Raw genomic sequence first — 21495 nt, forward strand, 5'->3', positions numbered from 1 at the left:
TGCATCTCTCTTTCTCGTTCTAATATCAAGTAATATGACCTGGCACCGTGACTCACCTTTGCAAATGAACCAGTGGTTTATAATTCCATTCGCGCGTAACGTCGAACAACCCATCCGAAAAAAAATAGGTGCAACACGAGGGCTTCCCAAGTGGTCACCCATCCGAGTACTACCCTCGCCCAAGCACACTTAAATGCGGAGTTCTGATGGGATCCGGAGTTTTGGTGCTGGTATGATCGCACATGTTTAATTTCGAGCTACAAATACATACACACCTTCTCCTTTCTTCCCCCTCCAGTCATTTGTTTCCTTGTGCGTTCACACTTTACCTCTCATTCTCGTTCTAATATCGATTAAAATGCCCCTGATTCTTGACTCAAATTTGCGTATAAACCAACGGACCCTAGTTCCAGACGCGCGTAACGTCGAACGACCCGTCTGAAAAAAAAATTGGTGCGACACGAGGACTTCCCAGGAGGTCATCCATCCGAGTACTAATCTCACCCAAGCACACTTAACTGCAGAGTTCTGATGGGATTCGGGGCTTTAGTGCTGGTATGATCGCACCTGTTTAGTTTCGCGCTACAAATACATACACTCCTTCTCCTTTCTTCCCCCTCCCGTCATTTGTTTCCTTGTGCGTTCACACTTCACCTCTCATTCTCGTTCTAATATCGATTAAAATGCCCCTGCTTCTTGACTCACATTTGCGTATAAACCAGCGGACCCTAGTTCCAGTCGCGCGTAACTTCGAACGACCTGTCTAAAAAAAAATTGGTGCGACACGAGGACTTTCCAGGAGGTCACCCATCCGAGTACTACTCTCGCCCAAGCACACTTAACTGCGGAGTTCTGATGGGATCCGGTGCATTAGTGCTGGTATGATCGCACCCGTTTAATTCCGCGCTGCAAATACATAAACTCCTTCTCCTTTCTTCCCCCTCCCGTCATTTGTTTCCTTGTGCGTGCGAATTGCACCTCCCGTGCTCGTTCTAATATCAAGTAAAATGCTACGGTGCCGTGACTCACATTTGCGAATAAACCTGAGGACCATAATTCAAGTCGCGCGTAACGTCGAAAGAATCATTTGCAAAAAAATGGGTGCAACACGAGGACTTTCTAAGAAAATAGGTGAAATATAAGGACTTCGCATGAGGTCACCCATCCTAGTGCTACTCTCGCCCAAGCACCCTTAACTTGCAGAGTTCTGATAGAATCCGTTGTATTGGTGCTGGTTTGATCGCTCATGTTTCATTCTGCACTGCAAATACATACACTCTTTCTCCCTCCATCCCCTATCCCGTCATTTGTTTCCTTGTGCGTGCACTCTGCATCTCTCCTTCTCGTTCTAATATCAAGTAAAATGCCCTAGCATCGTGACTCACCTTTGCGAATGAACCAGCGGTTTATAATTGCATTCGCGCGTAACATCGAGCGACCCATCCGAAAAAAAATGGGTGCAACACGAGGACTTCCCAGGAGGTCACCATAAATCAAGTAGCGCGTAACGTCGAAAGAATCATCTGCAAAAAGATGGGTGCAACACGAGGACCTCCCAAGAAAATGGGTGAAATATAAGGACTTCGCAGGAGGTCACCCATCCGAGTACTTTTCTCGCCCAAGCACCCTTAATTGCGGAGTTCTGATAGAATCCTTTGCATTAGTACTGGTATGATCCCTCATGTTTCATTCTGCACTGCAAATACATACACTTTTTCTCCTCCCATCCCCCCTCCCGTCATTTGTTTCCTTGTGCGTGCACTCTGCATCTCTCTTTCTCGTTCTAATATCAAGTAATATGCCCCGGCACCGTGACTCACCTTTGCAAATGAACCAGCGGTTTATAATTCCATTCGCGCGTAACGCCGAACAACCCATCCGAAAAAGAATAGGTAAAACATGAGGGATTCCCAAGTGGTCACCCATCCGAGTACTACTCTCGCCCAAGTAAACTTAACTGCGGAGTTTTGATTGGATCCGGGGCTTTAGTGCTGGTATGATCGCACCTATTTAATTTTGCGCTGCAAGTACATACACTCCTCCTTTCTTCCCCCTCCCGTCATTTGTTTCCTTGTGCGTTAACACTTCACCTATCATTCTCGTTCTAATATCGATTAAAATGCCCCTGCTTATTGACTCACATTTGCATATAAACCAGCGGACCCTAGTTCCAGACGCGCGTAACGTCGAACGACCCGTCTGAAAAAAAATTTGTGCGACACGAGGACTACCCAGGAGGTCAACCATCCGAGTACTAATCTCGCCCAAACACACTTAACTCCGGAGTTCTGATGGGATCCGGGGCTTTAGTGCTGGTATGATCGCACCTGTTTAGTTTCGCGCTGCAAATACATACACTCCTTCTCTTTTCTTCCCCCTCCCGTCATTTGTTTCCTTATGCGTGCGCACTGCACCTCCCGTTCTCGTTCTAATATCAAGTAAAATGCTACAGCGCCGTGACTCACATTTGTGAATTAACCTGAGTACCATAATTCAAGTCGCGCGTAACATCGAAAGAATCATCTACAAAAAAATGTGTGCAGCACGAGGACTTCACAAGAAAATGGTTGAAATATAAGGACTTCGCAGGAGGTAACCCATGCTATTACTACTCTCGCCCAAGCACCCTTACCTACGGAGCTCTGATAGAATCTGTTGCATTCGTGCTGGTATGATCCCTCATGTTTCATTCTGCACTGCAAATACATACACTCTTTCTCCTCCCATCCACCCTCCCGTCATTTGTTTCCTTGTGCGTGCACTCTGCATCTCTCTTTCTCGTTCTAATATCAAGTAATATGCTCCGGCACCGTGACTCACCTTTACAAATGAACCAGCGGTTTATAATTCCATTCGCGCATAACGTCGAACAACCCATCCGAAAAAAAATAGGTGCAACACGAGGGCTTCCCAGGTGGTCCCGCATCCGAGTACTACTCTCGCCCAAGCACACTTAACTGCGGAGTTTTGATGGGATCCGGGGCTTTAGTGCTGGTATGATCACACCTCTTTAATTTTGCGCTGCAAATACATACACTCCTTCTCCTTTCTTCCCCCTCCCGTCATTTGTTTCCTTGTGCGTTCACATTTCACCTCTCATTCTCGTTCTAATATCGATTAAAATGCCCCTACTTCTTGACTCACATTTGCGTATAAACCAGCAGACCCTAGTTCCAGACGCGCGTACCGTCAAACGACCCGTCTGAAAAAAAAATTGGTGCGACACGAGGACTTCCCAGGAGGTCACCCATCCGAGTACTAATCTCGCCTAAGCACACTTCACTGCGGAGTTCTGATGGGATCCGGTGCATTAGTGCTAGTATGATCGCACCTGTTTAATTTCGCGCTGCAAATACATAAACTCATTCCCCTTTCTTCCCCCTCCCGTCATTTGTTTCCTTGTGCGTGCGCACTGCACCTCCCGTTCTCGTTCTAATATAAAGTAAAATGCTACAGCGCCGTGAATAACATTTGCGAATAAATCTGCGGACCATAATTAAAGTCGCGCGTAACGTCGAGCGGCACATCTGAAAAAAAGAAAAAGGGTGCAACACGAGAACTTCCAAGGAGGTAACCCATCATTGTACTACTTTCGCCAAAGCACAGTTAACTGCGGAGTTCTGATGGGATCCGGTGCATTTGTGCTGGTGTGACCGCACCTGTTTAATTTCGTGCTGAAAATACATAAACTCCTTCTTCCCTCCCCCCCTCCCATCATTTGTTTCCTTGTGCGTTTACACTGCACTTCTCCTTCTCGTTCTAATATCGATTAAAATGCCCCTGATTCTTGACTCACATTTGCGTATAAACCAGTGGACCATAGTTCCAGTCGCGCGTAACGTCGAACGACCCGTCTGAAAAAAAACTGGTGCGACACGAGGACTTCCCAGGAGGTCACCCATCCGAGTACTACTCTCGCCCAAGCACACTTAACTGCAGAGTTATGATGGGATCCGGTGCATTAGTGCTGGTATGATCGCACCCGTTTAATTCTGCGCTGCAAATACATAAACTCCTTCTCCTTTCTTCCCCCTCCCGTCATATGTTTCCTTGTGCGTGCACTCTGCATCTCTCTTTCTCGTTCTAATATCAAGTAATATGCCCCGGCACCGTGACTCACCTTTGCAAATGAACCAGCGGTTTATAATTCCATTCGCCCGTAATGTCGAACAACCCATCCGAAAAAAATAGGTACAACACGAGGGCTTCCCAAGTGGTCACCCATCCGAGTACTACTCTCGCCCAAGCACACTTAACTGCAGAGTTCTGATGGGATCCGGAGCTTTAGTGCTGGTGTGATCGCACCTGTTTAATTTCGCGCTGCAAATACATACACTCCTTCTCCTTTCTTCCCCTCCCATCATTTGTTTCCTTGTGCGTTCACACTTCACCTCTCCTTCTCGTTCTAATATCGACTAAAATGCCCCTGCTTCATGACTCACTTTTGCGTATAAACCAGCGGACCATAGTTCCAGACGCGCGTAACGTCGAACAACCCGTCTGAAAAAGAAACTAGTGTGACAAGAGGACTTCACAAAAGGTCACCCATCCAAGTACTAATCTTGCCCAAGCACACTTAACTGCGGAGTTCTGATGGGATCCGCTGCATTAGTGCTGGTATTATCGCAACTGTTTAATTTTGCGCTGCTAATACATAAACTCATTCCCCTTTCTTCCCCCTCCCGTCATTTGCTTTTTTGTGCGTGCGCACTGCACCTGTCATTCTCGTTCAAATATCAAGTAAAATGCCACAGCGCCGTGACTCACATTTGCGAATAAATCTGCGGACCATAATTAAAGTCGCGCGTAACCTCGAACGGCACATCTGAAAAAAAAAATGGGTGCAACACGAGGACTTCGCAAGAAAATTGGTGAAATATAAGGACTTTGCAGGATTTAACCCATGCTAGTACTACTCTCGCCCAAGCACCCTTACCTACAGAGTTCTGATAGAATCCGTTGCATTAGTGCTGGTATGATCACACCTGTTTCATTTCGCGCTGCAAAAACATACTCCATCTCCTTTCTTCCCCCTCCCGTCATTTGTTTCCTTGTGCGTGCGCACTGCACCTCTCGTTCTCGTTCAAATATCAAGTAAAATGCCACGGCACCGTGACTCACATTTACGAATAAATTTGCCGACCATAATTAAAGTCACGCGTAACGTCGAACGGCACATCTGAAAAAAAAATGGGTGCAACACGAGAACTTCCCAGGAGGTAACCCATCATTGTACTACTTTCGCCGAAGCACACTTAACTGCGGAGTTCTTATGGGATCCGGTACATTTGTGCTGGTGTGACCGCGCCTGTTTAATTTCGTGCTGAAAATACATACGCTCCTTCTTCCCTCCCCCCCTCCCATCATTTGTTTCCTTGTGCGTGCACTATGCATCTCTCTTTCTCGTTCTAATATCAAGTAATATGCCCCGGCACCGTGACTCACCTTTGCAAATGAACCAGCAGTTTATAATTCCATTCGCGCGTAACGTCGAAATACCCATCCGAAAAAAAATAGGTGCAACACGAGGGCTTCCCAAGTGGTCACCCATCCGAGTACTACTCTCGCCCAAGCAAACTTAACTGCAGAGTTCTGATGGGATTCGGTGCATTAGTGCTGGTATGATCGAATCTGTTTAATTTCGCGCTGCAAATACATAAACTCCTTCTCCTTTCTTCCCCCTCCCGTCATTTCTTTCCTTGTGCGTGCGCACTGCACCTCTCGTTCTCGTTCAAATATCAAGTAAAATGCCACGGCGCCGTGACTCACATTTGCGAATAAATCTGCAGACCATAATCAAAGTCGCGCGTAACGTCGAATGGCACATCTGAAAAAAAGAAAATGGGTGCAACACGAGAACTTCCCAGGAGGTAACCCATCATTGTATTACTTACGCCAAAGCACACTTAACTACGAAGTTCTGATGGGATCCGTTGCATTTGTGCTGGTGTGACCGCACCTGTTTAATTTCGTGCTGAAAATACATACACTCCTTCTTCCCTCCCCTCTCCCATCATTTGTTTCCTTGTGCGTTCACACTGCACCTCTCCTTCTCGTTCTAATATCGATTAAAATGCCCCTGATTCTTGACTCACATTTGCGTATAAACCAGCAGACTATAGTTTCAGTCGCGCGTAACGTCGAACGACCCATCTGAAAATAAATTGTTGCAATACGAGGACTTCCCAAGAGGTCACCCATCCGAGTACTACTCTCGCCCAAGCACACTTAACTGCAGAGTTCTGATCGGATCCAGTGCAGTAGCACTGGTATGATGCCACTTGTTTAATTTTTCATTTCAAATACATACACTCATTCTCTTTTCTTCCTCATCCCGTCATTTGTTTCCTTGTGCGTGCGCACTGCATCTCCCGTACTCGTTCTAATATCAAGTAAAATGCCACGGCGCCGTGATTCACATTTGCGAATAAATCTGCGGACCATAAATCAAGTCGCGCGTAACGTCGAAAGAATCATCTGCAAAAAGATGGGTGCAATACGAGGACCTCCCAAGAAAATGGGTGAAATATAAGGACTTCGCAGAAGGTCACCCATCCGAGTACTTTTCTCGCCCAAGCACCCTTAACTGCGGAGTTCTGATAGAATCCGTTGCATTAGTGCTGGTATGATCCCTCATGTTTCATTCTGCACTGCAAATACATACACTCTTTCTTCTTCCATCCCCCCTCCCGTCATTTGTTTCCTTGTGCGTGCACTCTGCATCTCTCTTTCTCGTTCTAATATCAAGTAATATGCCCCGGCACCGTGACTCACCTTTGCAAATGAACCAACGGTTTATAATTCCATTCGCGCGTAACGTCGAACAACCCATCCGAAAAAAAATAGGTGCAACACAAGGGCTTCCCAAGTGGTCACCCATCCGAGTACTACTCTCGCCCAAGAACACTTAACTGTGGAGTTCTGGTGGGATCCGGAGCTTTAGTGCTGGTATGATCGCACCTATTTAATTTCATGCTGAAAATACATACACTCCTTCTGCTTTCTTCCCCCTCCCGTCATTTGTTTCCTTGTGCGTTCACACTTCACCTCTCATTCTCGTTCTAATATCGATTAAAATGCCCCTGCTTCTTGACTTACATTTGCGTATAAACCAGCGGACCCTAGTTCCAGATACGCGTAACGTCGAACGACCCGTCTGAAAAAAAATTGGTGCGACACGAGGACTTCCCAGGAGGTCACCCATCCGAGTACTAATCTCACCCAAGCACACTTCACTTCGTAGTTCTGATGGGATCCGGTACATTAGTGCTGGTATGATCGCACCTGTATAATTTTGCGCTGCAAATACATAAACTCATTCCCCTTTCTTCCCCCTCCCGTCATTTGTTTCCTTGTGCGTGCGCACTACACCTCCCGTTCTCGTTCTAATATCAAGTAAAATGCTACAGTGCCGTGACTCACATTTGCGAATAAACCTGAGGACCATAATTCAAGTCGCGCGTAATGTCGAAAGAATCATCTGCAAAAAAATGGGTGCAACACGAGGACTTCACAAGAAAATGGGTGAAATATAAAGACTTCGCAGGAGGTAACCCATGCTAGTGCTACTCTCGCCCAAGCACCCTTACCTACGGGGTTCTGATAGAATCCGTTGCATTAGTGCTGGTATGATCGCACCTGTTTCATTTCATGCTGAAAATACATACACTCCTTCTCCTTCCCTCCCCCTCCCATCAATTGTTTCCTTGTGCGTTCACACTGCACCTCTCCTTCTCGTTCTAATATCGATTAAAATGCCCCAACTTCTTGACTCACATTTGCGTATAAACCAGCGGACCATAGTTCATGTCGCGCGTAACGTCGAACGACCCATCTGAAAAAAAAATTGTTGCGATACGAGGACTTCCCAAGAGGTCACCCATCCGAGTACTTTTCTCGCCCAAGCACCCTTAACTGCAGATTTCTGATCGAATCCGTTGCATTAGTGCTGGTATGATCCCTCATGTTTCATTCTGCACTGCAAATACATACACTCTTTCTCTTCCCATCCCCCCTCCCGTCATTTGTTTCCTTGTGCGTGAACTCTGCATCTCTCTTTCTCGTTCTAATATCAAGTAATATGCTCCAGCACCGTGACTCACCTTTGCAAATGAACCAGCGGTTTATAATTCCATTCGCGCGTAAGGTCGAACAACCCATCTGAAAAAAAATAGGTGCAACACGAGGGCTTCCCAGGTGGTAACCCATCCGAGTACTACTCTCGCCCAAGCACACTTAACTGCGGAGTTCTGATGAGATCCAGGGCTTTAGTGCTGGTATGATCGCACCTCTTTAATTTCGCGCTGCAAATAAATACACTCCTCCTTTCTTCCCCTTTCCGTTATTTATTTCCTTGTGCGTTCACACTTCACCTCTCATTCTCGTTCTAATATCGATTAAAATGCCCCTGCTTCTTGACTCACATTTGCGTATAAACCAGCGGACCTTAGTTCCAGACGCGCGTAACATCGAACGACCTGTCTGAAAAAAAATTGGTGCGACACAAGGACTTCCCAGGAGGTCAACCATCCGAGTACTAATCTCGCCCAAGCACACTTAACTGCGGAGTTCTAATGGGATCCGGGGCTTTAGTGCTGGTATGATCGCACCTGTTTAGTTTGGCGATGCAAATACATATACTCCTTCTCTTTTCTTCCCCCTCCCGTCATTTGTTTCCTTGTCCGTGCGCGCTGCACCTCCCGTTCTCGTTCTAATATCAAGTAAAATGCTACAGCGCCGTGACTCACATTTGCGAATAAACCTGAGGACCATAATTCAAGTCGCGCGTAACGTCGAAAGAATCATCTGCAAATAAATGGGTGCAACACGAGGACTTCACAAGAAAATGGGTGAAATATAAGGACTTCGCAAGAGGTAACCCATGCTATTACTAGTCTCGCCCAAGCACCCTTACCTACGGAGTTCAGATTGAATCCGTTGCATTAGTGCTGGTATGATCGCACCTGTTTCATTCTGGGCTGTAAATACATACACTTTTTCTCCTTCTCTCCCCCTCCCATCAATTGTTTCCTTGTGCGTTCACACTGCACCTCTCCTTCTCGTTCTAATATCGATTAAAATGCCCCTGCTTCTTGACTCACATTTGCGTATTAACCAGCGGATCCTAGTTCCAGTCACGCGTATTGTCGAACTACCCGTTTGAAAAAAAATTGGTGCGACACGAGGACTTCCTAGGAGGTCACCCATCCGAGTACTACTCTCGCCCAAGCACCCTTAACTTGCGGATTTCTGATAGAATCCGTTGCATTCGTGCTAGTATGATTGCTCATGTTTCATTCTGCGCTGCAAATACATACACTTTTTCTCCCTCCATCCCCCCTCCCGTCATTTGTTTCCTTGTGCGTGCACTCTGCATCTCTCTTTCTCGTTCTAATATCGATTATAATGCCCCTGCTTCTTGACTCACATTTGCGTATAAACAAGTGGACCCTAGTTCTAGTCGCGCGTAACGTCGAACGACCCGTCTGAAAAAAAAATTAGTGCGGCACGAGGACTTCCCAGGAGGTCACCCATCCGAGTACTACTCTCGCCCTAGCGCACTTAACTGCGAAGTTCTGATGGGATACGGTGCATTAGTGCTGGTATGATTGAACCTGTTTAATTTTGCGCTGCAAATTCATAAACTCCTCCTTTCTTCCCCCTCCCGTCATTTGTTTCCCTGTGCGTTCACACTGCACCTCTCCTTCTCGTTATAACATCGATTAAAATGCCCCTGCTTCTTGACTCACATTTGCGTATAAACCAGCGGACCCTAGTTCCAGACGCGCGTAACGTCGAACGACCCGTCTGAAAAAAAATTGGTGCGACACGAGGACTTCCCAGGAGGTCACCCATCCGAGTACTACTCTCGCCCAAGCATACTTAACTACGGAGTTCTGACGGGATCCGGTGCATTAGTGCTGGTATGATCGCACTTGTTTAATTCCGCGCTGCAAATACATAAACTCCTTCACCTTTCTTCCCCCTCCCGTCATTTGTTTCCTTGTGCGTGCGCACTGCACCTCCCGTGCTCGTTCTAATGTCAAGTAAAATGCTACGGTGCCGTGACGCACATTTGCGAATAAACCTGAGAACCATAATTCAAGTCGCGCGTATCGTCGTAAGAATCATCTGCAAAAAAATGGGTGCAACACGACCACTTCCTAAGAAAATGGGTGAAATATAAGGACTTCGCAGGTCACCCATCCTTGTGCTACTCTCGCCCAAGCACCCTTAACTTGCGGAGTTCTGAAAGAATCCGTTGCATTGGTGCTGGTATGATTGCTCATGTTTCATTCTGCGCTGCAAATATATACACTTTTTCTCCCTCCATCCCACCTCCTGTCATTTGTTTCGTTGTGCGTGCACTCTGCATCTCTCCTTCTCGTTCTAATATCGATTAAAATGCCCCTGCTTCTTGACTCACATTTGCGTATAAACCAGCGGACCCTAGTTCCAGTCGCGCTTAACGTCGAACGACCCGTCTGAAAAAAAATTAGTGCGACACGAGGACTTCCTAGGAGGTCACCCATCCGAGTACTACTCTTGCCCAAGCACACTTAACTGTGGAGTTCTGATTGGATCCGGTGCATTAGTGCTGGTATGATCGCACCTGTTTAATTTCGCGCTGCAAATACATAAACTCCTTCCCCTTTCTTCCCCCTCCCGTTATTTCTTTCCTTGTGCGTGCGCACTGCACCTCCCGTGCTCGTTCTAATATCAAGTAAAATGCTACGGTGCGGTGACTCACATTTGCGAATAAACTTGAGGACCATAATTCAAGTCGTGCGTATCGTCGAAAGAATCATCTTCAAAAAAATGGGTACAACACGAGGACTTCTTAAGAAAATGGGTGAAATATAAGGACTTCGCCGGAGGTCACCCATCCTAGTGCTACTCTCGCCCAAGCACCCTTAACTTGCGAAGTTTTAATAGAATCCGTTACATTGGTGCTTGTATGATTGCTCATGTTTCATTCTGCGCTGCAAATACATACACTTTCTCTTTCTCGTTCTAATATCAAGTAATATGCCCCGGCACCGTGACTCACCTTTGCAAATAAACCAGCGGTTTATAATTCCATTCACGCGTAAAGTTGAACAACCCATCCAAAAAAAAATAGGTGCAACACGAGGGCTTCCCAAGTGGTCACTCATTCGAGTACTACTCTCGCCCAAGCACACTTAACTGCGGAGTTCTGATGGGATCCGGGGCTTTAGTGTTGGTATGATCGCACCTGTTTAATTTCCCGCTGCAAATACATACACTCCTTCTCCTTTCTTCCCCCTCCCGTCAATTGTTTCCTTGTGCATTCACACTGCACCTCTCATTCTCGTTCTAATATCGATTAAAATGCCCCTGCTTCTTGACTCACATTTGTGTATAAACCAGCGGACCCTAGTTCCAGTCGCGCGTAACGTCGAACGACCCGTCTGAAAAAAAATTGTTGCGACACGAGGACTTCCCAGAAGGTCACCCATCCGAGTACTACTCTCGCCCAAGCACGCTTAATTGCGGAGTTCTGATGGGATCCGGTGCATTAGTGGTGGTATGATCGCACCGGTTTAATTTTGCGCTGCAAATACTTAAATTCCTTCCCCTTTCTTCCCCCTCCCATCATTTGTTTCCTTGTGCGTGCGCACTGCACCTCCCGTGCTCGTTCTAATATCAAGTAAAATGCAACGGTGCCGTGACTCACATTTGTGAGTAAACCTGAGGACCATAATTCAGGTCGCGCGTATCGTCGAAAGAATCATCTGCAAAAAAATGGGTGCAACACGAGGACTTCCTAAGAAAATGGTTGAAATATAAGGACTTCGCAGGAGGTCACCCATCCTAGTGCTACTCTCGCCCAAGCACCCTTAACTTGCGGAGTTCTGATAGAATCCGTTGCATTGGTGCTGGTATGATTGCTCATGTTTCATTCTGCACTGCAAATACATACACTTTTTCTTCCTCCATCCCCCCCCCCAGTCATTTGTTTCCTTGTGCGTGCACTCTGCATCTCTCTTTCTCGTTCTAATATCGATTAAAATGCCCCTGCTTCTTGACTCACATTTGCGTACGAACCAGTGGACTCTAGTTCCAGTCGCGCGTAACGTCGAACGACCTGTCTGAAAAAAAAAATTAGTGCGATAAGACGACTTCCCAGGAGGTCACCCATCCGAGTACTACTCTCGCCCAAGCACACTTAACTGCGGAATTCTGATGGGATCCGGTGCATTAGTGCTGGTATGATCGAACTTGTTTAATTTTGCGCTGCAAATACATAAATTCCTCCTTTCTTCCCCCTCTCGTCATTTGTTTCCCTGTGCGTTCACACTGCACCTCTCCTTCTCGTTCTAATATCGATTAAAATGCCCCTGCTTCTTGACTCACATTTGCGTATAAACCAGTGGACCATAGTTCCAGTCGCGCGTAACGTCGAACGACCCGTCTGAAAAAAAAAATTAGTGCGACACGAGGACTTCCCAGGAGGTCACCCATCTGAATACTACTCTCGCCTTAGCACACTTAAGTGCGGAGTTTTGATGGGATCCGGTGCATTAGTGCTGGTATGATCGCAACTGTTTGATTTTGCGCTGCAAATACATAAACTCACTCCCCTTTCTTCCCCCTCCCGTCATTTGTTTCCTTGTGCGTGCGCACTGCACCTCCCGTTCTCGTTCTAATATCAAGTAAAATGCTACAGCGCCGTGACTCACATTTGCGAATAAACCTGAGGACCATAATTCAAGTCGCGCGTAACGTCGAAAGAATCATCTGCAAAAAAATGGGTGCAACACGAGGACTTCACAAGAAAATGGGTGAAATATAAGGACTTCGTAGGAGGCAACCCATGCTAGTACTACTCTCGCCCAAGCACCCTTACCTACGGAGTTCTGATAGAATCCGTTTGCATTAGTGCTGGTATGATCGCACCTGTTTCATTTCGTGCTTAAAATACATACACTCCTTCTCTTTCCCTCCCCCTCCCATCAATTGTTTCCTTGTGCGTTCACACTGCACCTCTCCTTCTGGTTCTAATATCTATTAAAATGCCCCTGCTTCTTGACTCACATTTGCGTATAAACCAACGGACCCTAGTTCCAGTCACGTGTAACGTCGAACGACCCGTCTGAAAAAAAATTGGTACGACACGAGGACTTACCAGGAGGTCACCCATCCGAGTACTACTCTCGCCCAAGCGCACTTAACTGCGGAGTTCTGATGGGATCCGGTGCATTAGTGCTGGTATGATCGCACCCGTTTAATTCCGCGCTGCAAATACATAAACTCCTTCTCCTTTCCTCCCCCTCCCGTCATTTGTTTCCTTGTGCGTGCGCACTGCACCTCTCGTTCTCGTTCAAATATCAAGTAAAATGCCACGGCGCCGCGACTCACATTTGCGAATAAATCTGCAGACCATAATTAAGGTCGCGCGTAACGTCGAACGACACATCTGAAAAAAAGAAAATGGGTGCAACACGAGAACTTCCCAAGAGGTAACCCATCATTGTACTACTTTCACCAAAACACACTTAACTGCGGAGTTCTGATGGGATCCGTTGTATTTGTGCTGGTATGATCGCACCCGTTTAATTCCGCGCTGCAAATACATAAACTCCTTCTCCTTTCTTCCCCCACCCGTCATTTGTTTCCTTGTGCGTGCGCACTGCACCTCCCATGCTCGTTCTAATATCAAGTAAAATGCTACGGTGCTGTGACTCAGATTTGCCAATAAACCTGAGAACCATAATTCAAGTCGCGCGTATCGTCGAAAGAATCATCTGCAAAAAAATGGGTGCAACACGAGGACTTCCTAAGAAAATGGGTGAAATATAAGGACTTCGCAGGAGGTCACCCATCCTAGAGCTACTCTCGCCCAAGCACCCTTAACTTGCGGAGTTCTAATAGAATCCGTTGCATTGGTGCTGGTATGATTGCTCATGTTTCATTCTGTGCTGCAAATACATACACTTTTTCTCCCTCCATCCCCCCTCCCGTCATTTGTTTCCTTGTGCGTGCACTCTGCATCTCTCCTTCTCGTTCTAATATCGATTAAAATGCCCCTGCTTCTTGACTCACATTTGCGTATAAACCAGTGGACCCTAGTTCCAGTCGCTCGTAACGTCGAACGACCCGTCTGAAAAAAAAAATTAGTGCGACACGAGGACTTCCCAAGAGGTCACCCATCCGAGTACTACACTCGCCCAAGCACACTTAACTGCGGAGTTCTGTTGGGATCCGGTGCAATAGTGCTGGTATGATCGCACCCGTTTAATTTCGCGCTGCAAATACATAAACTCTTTCTCCTTCGATCCCCCCTCCCGTCATTTGTTTCCTTGTGCGTGCACTCTGCATCTCTCTTTCTCGTTCTAATATCAAGGAATATGCCCCGACACCGTGATTCACATTTGCGAATAAATCTGCGGACTATAATTAAAGTCGCGCGTAACGTCGAACGGCACATCTGAAGAAAAGAAAATGGGTGCAACACGAGAACATCCCAGGAGGTAACCCATCATTGTACTACTTTCGCCAAAGCACACTTAACTGTGGAGTTCTGATGGGATCCGGTGCATTTGTGCTGGTATGATCGCACCCGTTTAATTCCGCGCTGCAAATACATACACTCCTTCTCCTTTCTTCCCCTTCCGTCATTTGTTTCCTTGTGCGTTCACACTTCACCTCTCATTCTCGTTCTAATATCGATTAAAATGCCCCTGCTTCTTGACTCACATTTGCATATAAATCAGTGAACCCTAGTTCCAGTCGCGCGAAACGTCGAATTTTCCGTCTGAAAAAAAAACTTTGTGTGACACGAGGACTTCCCAAGAGGTCACCCATCCGAGTACTAATCTCGCCCAAGCACACTTCACTGCGGAGTTCTGATGGGATCCGGTGCATTAGTGCTGGTATGATCGCACCTGTTTAATTTTGCGCTGCAAATACATAAACTCATTCCCCTTTCTTCACCCTCCCGTCATTTGTTTCCTTGTGCGTGCGCACTGCACCTCCCGTTCTCGTTCTAATATCAAGTAAAATGCTACAGTGTCGTGACTCACATTTGCGAATAAACCTGAGGACCATAATTCAAGTCGCGCGTAACGTCGAAAGAATCATCTGCAAAAAGATGGGTGCAACACGAGGACCTCCCAAGAAAGTGGGTGAAATATAAGGACTTCGCAGGAGGTCACCGATCCGAGTACTTTTCTCGCCCAAGCACCCTTAACTGCGGAGTTCTGATAGAATCCGTTGCATTAGTGCTGGTATGATCCCTCATGTTTCATTCTGCACTACAAATACATACACTCTTTCTACTTCCATCCCCCCTCCCGTCATTTGTTTCCTTGTGCGTGCACTCTGCATCTCTCTTTCTCGTTCTAATATCAAGTAATATGCCCCGGCACCGTGATTCACCTTTGCAAATGAACCAGCGGTTTATACCATTCGCGCGTAACGTCGAACAACCCATCCGAAAAAAAATAGGTACAACACGAAGGCTTCCCAAGTGGTCACCCATCTGAGTACTACTCTCGCACAAGCACACTTAACTGCGGAGTTCTGATGGGATCCGGGGCTTTAGTGCTGGTATGATCGCACCTGTTTAATTTCGCGCTGCAAATACATACACTCCTTCTCCTTTCTTCTCCCTCCCGTCATTTGTTTCCTTGTGCGTTCACAGTTCACCTCTCATTCTCGTTCTAATATCGATTAAAATGCCCCTACTTCTTGACTCACATTTGCGTATAAACCAGTGGACCCTAGTTCCAGATGCGCTTAACGTCGAACGACCCGTCTGAAAAAAATTGGTGCAACACGAGGACTTCCTAGGATGTCACCCATCCGAGTACTAATCTCGCCTAAGCACACTTAACTGCAGAGTTCTGATGGGATTCGGTGCAATAGTGCTGGTATGATCGCACCTGTATAATTTTGCGCTGCAAATAAATAAACTCATTCCCCTTTCTTCCCCCTCCCATCATTTGTTTCATTGTGCATGCGAACTGCACCTCCCGTTCTCGTTCACATATAAAGTAAAATGCCACGGCGCCGTGACTCACATTTGCGAATAAACCTGAGGACCATAATTCAAGTCACGTGTAACGTCGAAAGAATTATCTGCAAAAAAATGGGTGCAACACGAGGACTTCACAAGAAAATGGGTGAAATATAAGGACTTCGCAGGAGGTAACCCATGCTAGTACTACTCTCGCCCAAGCACCCTTGCCTACGGAGTTCTGATAGAATCCGTTGCATTAGTGCTAGTATGATCCCACCTGTTTCATTTCGTGCTGAAAATACATACACTCCTTCTCCTTCCCTCCCCCTCCCATCGATTGTTTCCTTGTGCGTTCACACTGCACCTCTCCTTCTCGTTCTAATATCGATTAAAATGCCCCTGCTTCTTGACTCACATTTGCGCATAAACCAGCGGACCCTAGTTCCAGTCGCGCGTAACGTTGAACGACCTATCTGAAAAAAAATTGTTGCGATACGAGGACTTCCCAGGAGGTCACCCATCCAAGTACTACTCTCGCCCAAGCACAGTTAACTGCGGAGTTTTGACGGGATCCGGTGCATTAGTGCTGGTATGATCGCACCCGTTTAATTTCGCGCTGCAAATACATAAACTCCTTCTCCTTTCTTCCCCCTCCTGTCATTTGTTTCCTTGTGCGTGCGCACTGCACCTCCCGTGCTCCTTCTAATATAAAGTAAAATGCTACGGTGCCGTGACTCACATTTGCAAATAAACCTGAGGACCATAATTCAAGTCGTGCGTATCGTCGAAAGAATCATCTGCAAAAAAAATGCGTGCAACACGAGCACTTCCTAAGAAAATGGGTGAAATATAAGGACTTCGCAGGAGGTCACCCATCCTAGTGCTACTCTCGCCCAAGCACCCTTAACTTGCGGAGTTCTGATAGAATCCGTTGCATTGGTGCTGGTACGATTGCTCATGTTTCATTCTGCGCTGCAAATACATACACTTTTCCTCCCTCCATCCCCCTTCCCGTCATTTGTTTCCTTGTGCGTGCACTCTGCATCTCTCCTTCTCGTTCTAATATCGATTAAAATGCCCCTGCTTCTTGACTCACATTTGCGTATAAACCAGTGGACCATAGTTCCAGTCGCGCGTAACGTCGAACGACCCGTCTGAAAAAAAAATTAGTGCGACACGAGGACTTCCCAAGAGGTCACCCATCCGAGTACTACTCTCACCCAAGCACACTAAACTGCGGAGTTCTGATGGGATCCGGTGCATTAGTGCTGGTATGATCGCACCCGTTTAATTTTGTGCTCCAAATACATAAACTCATTCCCCTTTCTTCCCCCTCCCGTCATTTGTTTCCTTGTGCGTGAGCACTGCACCTCTCGTTCTCGCTCAAATATCAAGTAAAATGCCACGGCGCCGTGACTCACATTTGCAAATAAATCTGCGGACCATAATTAAAGTCGCGCGTAAGGTCGAACGGCACATCTGAAAAAAAGAAAATGGGTGCAACACGAGAACTTCCCAGGAGGTAACCCATCATTGTACTACTTTCGCCAATACACACTTAACTGCGGACCATAAATCAAGTCGCGCGTAACGTCGAAAGAATCATCTGCAAAAAGATGGGTGCAACACGACAAGCTCCCAAGAAAATGGGTGAAATATAAGGACTTCGCAGGAGGTCACCCATCCGAGTACTTTTCTTGCCCAAGCACCCTTAACTGCGGAGTTCTGATAGAATTCGTTGCATTAGTGCTGGTATGATCCCTCATGTTTCATTCTGCACTGCAAATACATACACTCTTTCTCCTCCCATCCCCCCTCCAGTCATTTGTTTCCTTGTGCATGCACTCTGCATCTCTCGTTCTCGTTCAAATATCAAGTAATATTCCCCGGCACCATGACTCACCTTTGCAAATGAACCAGCGGTTTATAATTCCATTCGCGCGTAACGTCGAACAACCCATCCGAAAAAAAATTGGTGCAACACGAGGGCCTCCCAAGTGGTCACCCATCCGAGTACTACTCTCGCCCAAGCACACTTAACTGCGGAGTTCTGACGGGATCCAGGGCAATAGTGTTGGTATGATCGCACCCGTTTAATTCTGCGCTGCAAATACATAAACTCCTTCTCCTTTCTTCCCCCTCCCGTCATTTGTTTCCTTGTGCGTGCGCACTGCACCTCCCGTGCTCGTTCTAATATAAAGTAAAATGCTACGGTTCCGTGACTCACATTTGCGAATAAACCTGAGGACCATAATTCAAGTCGCGCGTATCGTCGAAAGAATCATCTACAAAAAAATGGGTGCAACACGAGAACTTCCTAAGAAAATGGGTGAAATATAAAGACTTCTCAAGAGGTCACCCATCCTAGTGCTACTCTCGCCCAAGCACCCTTAACTTGCGGAGTTCTGATAGAATCTGTTGCATTGGTGCTGGTATGATTGCTCATGTTTCATTATGCGGTGCGAATACACACAATTTTTCTCCCTCCATCCCCCCTCCCGTCATTTGTTTCCTTGTGCGTGCACACTGCATCTCTCATTCTAGTTCTAATATCGATTAAAATGCCCTTGCTTCTTGACTCACATTTGCGTATAAACCAGTAGACCCTAGTTCCAGTCGCACGTAACATCGAACGACCCGTCTGGGAAAAAAAATTAGTGCGACACGAGTACTTCCCAGGAGGTCACCCATCTGAGTACTACTCTCGCTCAAGCACAATTAACTGCGGAGTTCTGATGGGATCCGGTGCATTAGTGCTGGTATGATCGCACCTGTTTAATATTGCGCTGCAAAAACATAAACTCCTCCTTTCTTCCCCCTCTCGTCATTTGTTTCCTTGTGCGTGCGCACTGCACCTCTCGTTTTTATTCAAATATCAAGTAAAATTTCCCGGCGCCGTGACTCACATTTGCGAATAAATCTGCGGACCATAATTAAAGTCGCGCGTAACGTCGAACGGCACATCTGAAAAAAAAGAAAATGGGTGCAACACGAGAACTTCCTAGAAGGTAACCCATCATTGTACTACTTTCGTCAAAGCACACTTAACTGCGGAGTTCTGATGGGATCCGGTGCATTTGTGCTGGCGTGAGCGCACCTGTTTAATTTCGGGATGAAAATACATACACTCCTTCTTCCCTCCCCCCCTCCCATCATTTGTTTCCTTGTGCGTTCACACTGCACCTCTCTTTCTCGTTCTAATATCGATTAAAATGCCCTTGATTCTTGACTCACATTTGCGTATAAACCAGCGGACCATAGTTCCAGTCGCACGTAACGTCGAGCAACCCATCTGAAAAAAAATTTTTGCAATACGAGGACTTCCCAAGAGGTCACCCATCCGAGTACTACTCTCGCCCAAGCACACTTAACTGAAAAGTTATGATGGGATCCAGTGCATTAGTGCTGGTATGATTGCACCCGTTTAATTTTGCGCTGCAAATACATAAACTCCTTCTCCTTTCTTCCCCCTCCCGTCATTTGTTTCCTTGTGCGTGTGCACTGCACCTCCCGTGCTCGTTCTAATATCAAGTAAAATACTACGGTGCCGTGACTCACATTTGCGAATAGACCTGAGGACCATAATTCAAGTCGCGCGTAACGTCGAAAGAATCATTTGCAAAAAAATGGGTGCAACACGAGGACTTTAAAAGAAAATGGGTGAAATATAAGGACTTCGCAGGAGGTAGCCCATGCTAGTACTACTCTCGCCCAAGCACCCTTACCTACGGAGTTCTGATAGAATCCGCTGCATTAGTGCTGGTATGATCGCACCTGTTTAATTCTGCACTGCAAATACATACACTCTTTCTCCTCCCATCCCCCCTCCCGTCCTTTGTTTCCTTGTGCGTGCACTCTGCATCTCTCTTTCTCGTTCTAATATCAAGTAATATGCCCCGGCTCCGTGACTCACCTTCACAAATAAACCAGCGGTTTATAATTCCATTCGCGTGTAACGTCAAACAACCCTTCCGAATACTAATCTCGCCCAAGCACACTTCACTGCGGAGTTCTGATGGGATCCGGTGCATTAGTGCTGGTATGATCGCACCTCTTTAATTTTGCGCTGCAAATACATAAACTCATTCCCCTTTCTTCCCCCTCCCGTCATTTGTTTCCTTGTGCGTGCGCACTGCACCTCCCGTTCTCGTTCAAATATCAAGAAAATGCTACAGCACCGTGACTCACATTTGCGAATAAACCTGAGAACCATAATTCAAGTCACGCGTAACGTCGAAAGAATCATCTGCAAAAAAATGGGTGCAACACGAGGACTTCACAAGAAAATGGGTGAAATATAAGGACTTCGCAGGAGGTAACCCATGCTAGTACTACTCTCGCCCAAGCACCCTTACCTTCGGAGTTCTGATAGAATCTGATGCATTAGTGCTGGTATGACCGCACCTGTTTAATTTCATGCTGAAAATACATACACTCCTTCTTCCCTCCCCCCCTCCCGTCATTTGTTTCCGTGTGCGTTCACATTGCACCTCTCATTCTCGTTCTAATATCGATTAAAATACCCCTGATTCTTGACCCTCATTTGCGTATAAACCAGCGGACCATAGTTCCAGTCGCGCGTAATGTCGAACGACCCGTCTGAAAAAAAATTGGTGCAACACAAGGACTTCCCAAGAGGTCACCCATCCGAGTACTACTCTCGCCCAAGCACACTTAACTGCAGAGTTCGAATGGGATCCAGGGCAATAGTGCTGGTATGATCGCACCCGTTTAATTTTGCCCTGCAAATAGATAAACTCCTTCTCCTTTCTTCCCCCTCCCGTCATTTGTTTCCTTGCACCTCCCGTGCTCGTCCTAATATCAAGTAAAATACTACGGTGCCGTGACTCAAATTTGCGAATAAACCTGAGGACCATAATTCAAGTCGCGCGTAATGTCGAAAGAATCATCTGCAAAAAAATGGGTGCAACACGAGAACTTCACAAGAAAATGAATGAAATATAAGGACTTCGCAGGTGGTAACCCATGCTAGTACTACTCTCGCCCAAGCACCCTTACCTATGGAGTTCTGATAGAATCCGCTGCATTAGTGCTGGTATGATCGCACTTGTTTCATTTTGTGCTGAAAATACATACACTCTTTCTCCTTCCCTCCCCCTCCCATCAATTGTTTCCTTGTGCGTTCACACTGCACCTCTCCTTCTCGTTCTAATATCGATTAAAATGCCCCTGTTTCTTGACTCACATTTGTGTATAAACCAGCGGACCCCAGTTCCAGTCGCGCGTAACGTCGAACGACCCGTCTGAAAAAAAATTGGTGCGACACGTGGACTTCCCAGGAGGTCACCCATCCGAGTACTACTCTCGCCCAAGCGCACTTCACTGCGAAGTTCTGATGGGATCCGGTGGATTAGTGCTGGTATGACCGCACCCGTTTAATTTCGCGCTGTAAATACATAAACTCCTTCTCCTTTCTTCCCCCTCCCGTCATTTGTTTCCTTGTGCGTGCGCATTGCACCTCTCGTTCTCGTTCAAATATTAAGTAAAAT

At 46.6% G+C, this 21495-nt stretch overlaps 4 non-coding genes and 36 pseudogenes across 4 annotated transcripts; all 40 read right to left on the reverse strand.

The window, feature by feature from the left end:
• Positions 1 to 125: 125 nt before the first annotated feature.
• Positions 126 to 244, reverse strand: LOC148263471 (5S ribosomal RNA). The gene has a single exon (XR_015820233.1). It is a non-coding gene; the product is annotated as a 5S ribosomal RNA (ribosomal RNA).
• A 206-nt stretch (positions 245 to 450) lies between these two features.
• On the reverse strand, positions 451 to 569 carry LOC148263472 (5S ribosomal RNA; annotated as a pseudogene).
• Positions 570 to 774: 205 nt separating this feature from the next.
• On the reverse strand, positions 775 to 893 carry LOC148263473 (5S ribosomal RNA). Its single transcript, XR_015819703.1, has one exon. It is a non-coding gene; the product is annotated as a 5S ribosomal RNA (ribosomal RNA).
• A 1317-nt stretch (positions 894 to 2210) lies between these two features.
• LOC148263474 (5S ribosomal RNA) lies at positions 2211 to 2329 on the reverse strand (annotated as a pseudogene).
• Positions 2330 to 2889: 560 nt separating this feature from the next.
• LOC148263475 (5S ribosomal RNA) lies at positions 2890 to 3008 on the reverse strand (annotated as a pseudogene).
• Positions 3009 to 3214: 206 nt separating this feature from the next.
• On the reverse strand, positions 3215 to 3333 carry LOC148263476 (5S ribosomal RNA). The gene has a single exon (XR_015819591.1). It is a non-coding gene; the product is annotated as a 5S ribosomal RNA (ribosomal RNA).
• Positions 3334 to 3542: 209 nt separating this feature from the next.
• Positions 3543 to 3661, reverse strand: LOC148263477 (5S ribosomal RNA; annotated as a pseudogene).
• Positions 3662 to 3865: 204 nt separating this feature from the next.
• Positions 3866 to 3984, reverse strand: LOC148263478 (5S ribosomal RNA; annotated as a pseudogene).
• Positions 3985 to 4188: 204 nt separating this feature from the next.
• LOC148263479 (5S ribosomal RNA) lies at positions 4189 to 4307 on the reverse strand (annotated as a pseudogene).
• A 205-nt stretch (positions 4308 to 4512) lies between these two features.
• On the reverse strand, positions 4513 to 4631 carry LOC148263480 (5S ribosomal RNA; annotated as a pseudogene).
• A 560-nt stretch (positions 4632 to 5191) lies between these two features.
• On the reverse strand, positions 5192 to 5310 carry LOC148263481 (5S ribosomal RNA; annotated as a pseudogene).
• Positions 5311 to 5514: 204 nt separating this feature from the next.
• On the reverse strand, positions 5515 to 5633 carry LOC148263482 (5S ribosomal RNA; annotated as a pseudogene).
• A 209-nt stretch (positions 5634 to 5842) lies between these two features.
• Positions 5843 to 5961, reverse strand: LOC148263483 (5S ribosomal RNA; annotated as a pseudogene).
• A 203-nt stretch (positions 5962 to 6164) lies between these two features.
• Positions 6165 to 6282, reverse strand: LOC148263484 (5S ribosomal RNA; annotated as a pseudogene).
• A 561-nt stretch (positions 6283 to 6843) lies between these two features.
• LOC148263485 (5S ribosomal RNA) lies at positions 6844 to 6962 on the reverse strand (annotated as a pseudogene).
• Positions 6963 to 7167: 205 nt separating this feature from the next.
• On the reverse strand, positions 7168 to 7286 carry LOC148263486 (5S ribosomal RNA; annotated as a pseudogene).
• An 885-nt stretch (positions 7287 to 8171) lies between these two features.
• Positions 8172 to 8290, reverse strand: LOC148263487 (5S ribosomal RNA). Its single transcript, XR_015820402.1, has one exon. It is a non-coding gene; the product is annotated as a 5S ribosomal RNA (ribosomal RNA).
• Positions 8291 to 8492: 202 nt separating this feature from the next.
• LOC148263488 (5S ribosomal RNA) lies at positions 8493 to 8611 on the reverse strand (annotated as a pseudogene).
• Positions 8612 to 9497: 886 nt separating this feature from the next.
• LOC148263489 (5S ribosomal RNA) lies at positions 9498 to 9616 on the reverse strand (annotated as a pseudogene).
• A 202-nt stretch (positions 9617 to 9818) lies between these two features.
• LOC148263490 (5S ribosomal RNA) lies at positions 9819 to 9937 on the reverse strand (annotated as a pseudogene).
• Positions 9938 to 10495: 558 nt separating this feature from the next.
• On the reverse strand, positions 10496 to 10614 carry LOC148263491 (5S ribosomal RNA; annotated as a pseudogene).
• A 505-nt stretch (positions 10615 to 11119) lies between these two features.
• LOC148263492 (5S ribosomal RNA) lies at positions 11120 to 11238 on the reverse strand (annotated as a pseudogene).
• Positions 11239 to 11443: 205 nt separating this feature from the next.
• Positions 11444 to 11562, reverse strand: LOC148263493 (5S ribosomal RNA; annotated as a pseudogene).
• A 564-nt stretch (positions 11563 to 12126) lies between these two features.
• LOC148263494 (5S ribosomal RNA) lies at positions 12127 to 12245 on the reverse strand (annotated as a pseudogene).
• A 204-nt stretch (positions 12246 to 12449) lies between these two features.
• LOC148263495 (5S ribosomal RNA) lies at positions 12450 to 12568 on the reverse strand (annotated as a pseudogene).
• Positions 12569 to 13128: 560 nt separating this feature from the next.
• On the reverse strand, positions 13129 to 13247 carry LOC148263496 (5S ribosomal RNA; annotated as a pseudogene).
• Positions 13248 to 13456: 209 nt separating this feature from the next.
• Positions 13457 to 13575, reverse strand: LOC148263497 (5S ribosomal RNA; annotated as a pseudogene).
• A 563-nt stretch (positions 13576 to 14138) lies between these two features.
• On the reverse strand, positions 14139 to 14257 carry LOC148263498 (5S ribosomal RNA; annotated as a pseudogene).
• Positions 14258 to 14467: 210 nt separating this feature from the next.
• On the reverse strand, positions 14468 to 14586 carry LOC148263499 (5S ribosomal RNA; annotated as a pseudogene).
• Positions 14587 to 14792: 206 nt separating this feature from the next.
• Positions 14793 to 14911, reverse strand: LOC148263500 (5S ribosomal RNA; annotated as a pseudogene).
• A 557-nt stretch (positions 14912 to 15468) lies between these two features.
• LOC148263501 (5S ribosomal RNA) lies at positions 15469 to 15587 on the reverse strand (annotated as a pseudogene).
• A 204-nt stretch (positions 15588 to 15791) lies between these two features.
• LOC148263502 (5S ribosomal RNA) lies at positions 15792 to 15910 on the reverse strand (annotated as a pseudogene).
• A 559-nt stretch (positions 15911 to 16469) lies between these two features.
• On the reverse strand, positions 16470 to 16588 carry LOC148263503 (5S ribosomal RNA; annotated as a pseudogene).
• A 563-nt stretch (positions 16589 to 17151) lies between these two features.
• Positions 17152 to 17270, reverse strand: LOC148263504 (5S ribosomal RNA; annotated as a pseudogene).
• A 687-nt stretch (positions 17271 to 17957) lies between these two features.
• On the reverse strand, positions 17958 to 18076 carry LOC148263505 (5S ribosomal RNA; annotated as a pseudogene).
• A 563-nt stretch (positions 18077 to 18639) lies between these two features.
• On the reverse strand, positions 18640 to 18758 carry LOC148263506 (5S ribosomal RNA; annotated as a pseudogene).
• Positions 18759 to 18965: 207 nt separating this feature from the next.
• On the reverse strand, positions 18966 to 19084 carry LOC148263507 (5S ribosomal RNA; annotated as a pseudogene).
• Positions 19085 to 19288: 204 nt separating this feature from the next.
• Positions 19289 to 19407, reverse strand: LOC148263508 (5S ribosomal RNA; annotated as a pseudogene).
• Positions 19408 to 20595: 1188 nt separating this feature from the next.
• LOC148263509 (5S ribosomal RNA) lies at positions 20596 to 20714 on the reverse strand (annotated as a pseudogene).
• A 546-nt stretch (positions 20715 to 21260) lies between these two features.
• LOC148263510 (5S ribosomal RNA) lies at positions 21261 to 21379 on the reverse strand (annotated as a pseudogene).
• Positions 21380 to 21495: the final 116 nt, after the last annotated feature.

The sequence above is a fragment of the Carica papaya genome, chromosome 5 (assembly GCF_054855325.1).
Source record: "Carica papaya isolate Zhongbai chromosome 5, ASM5485532v1, whole genome shotgun sequence".
NCBI classification, from domain to species: domain Eukaryota; kingdom Viridiplantae; phylum Streptophyta; class Magnoliopsida; order Brassicales; family Caricaceae; genus Carica; species Carica papaya.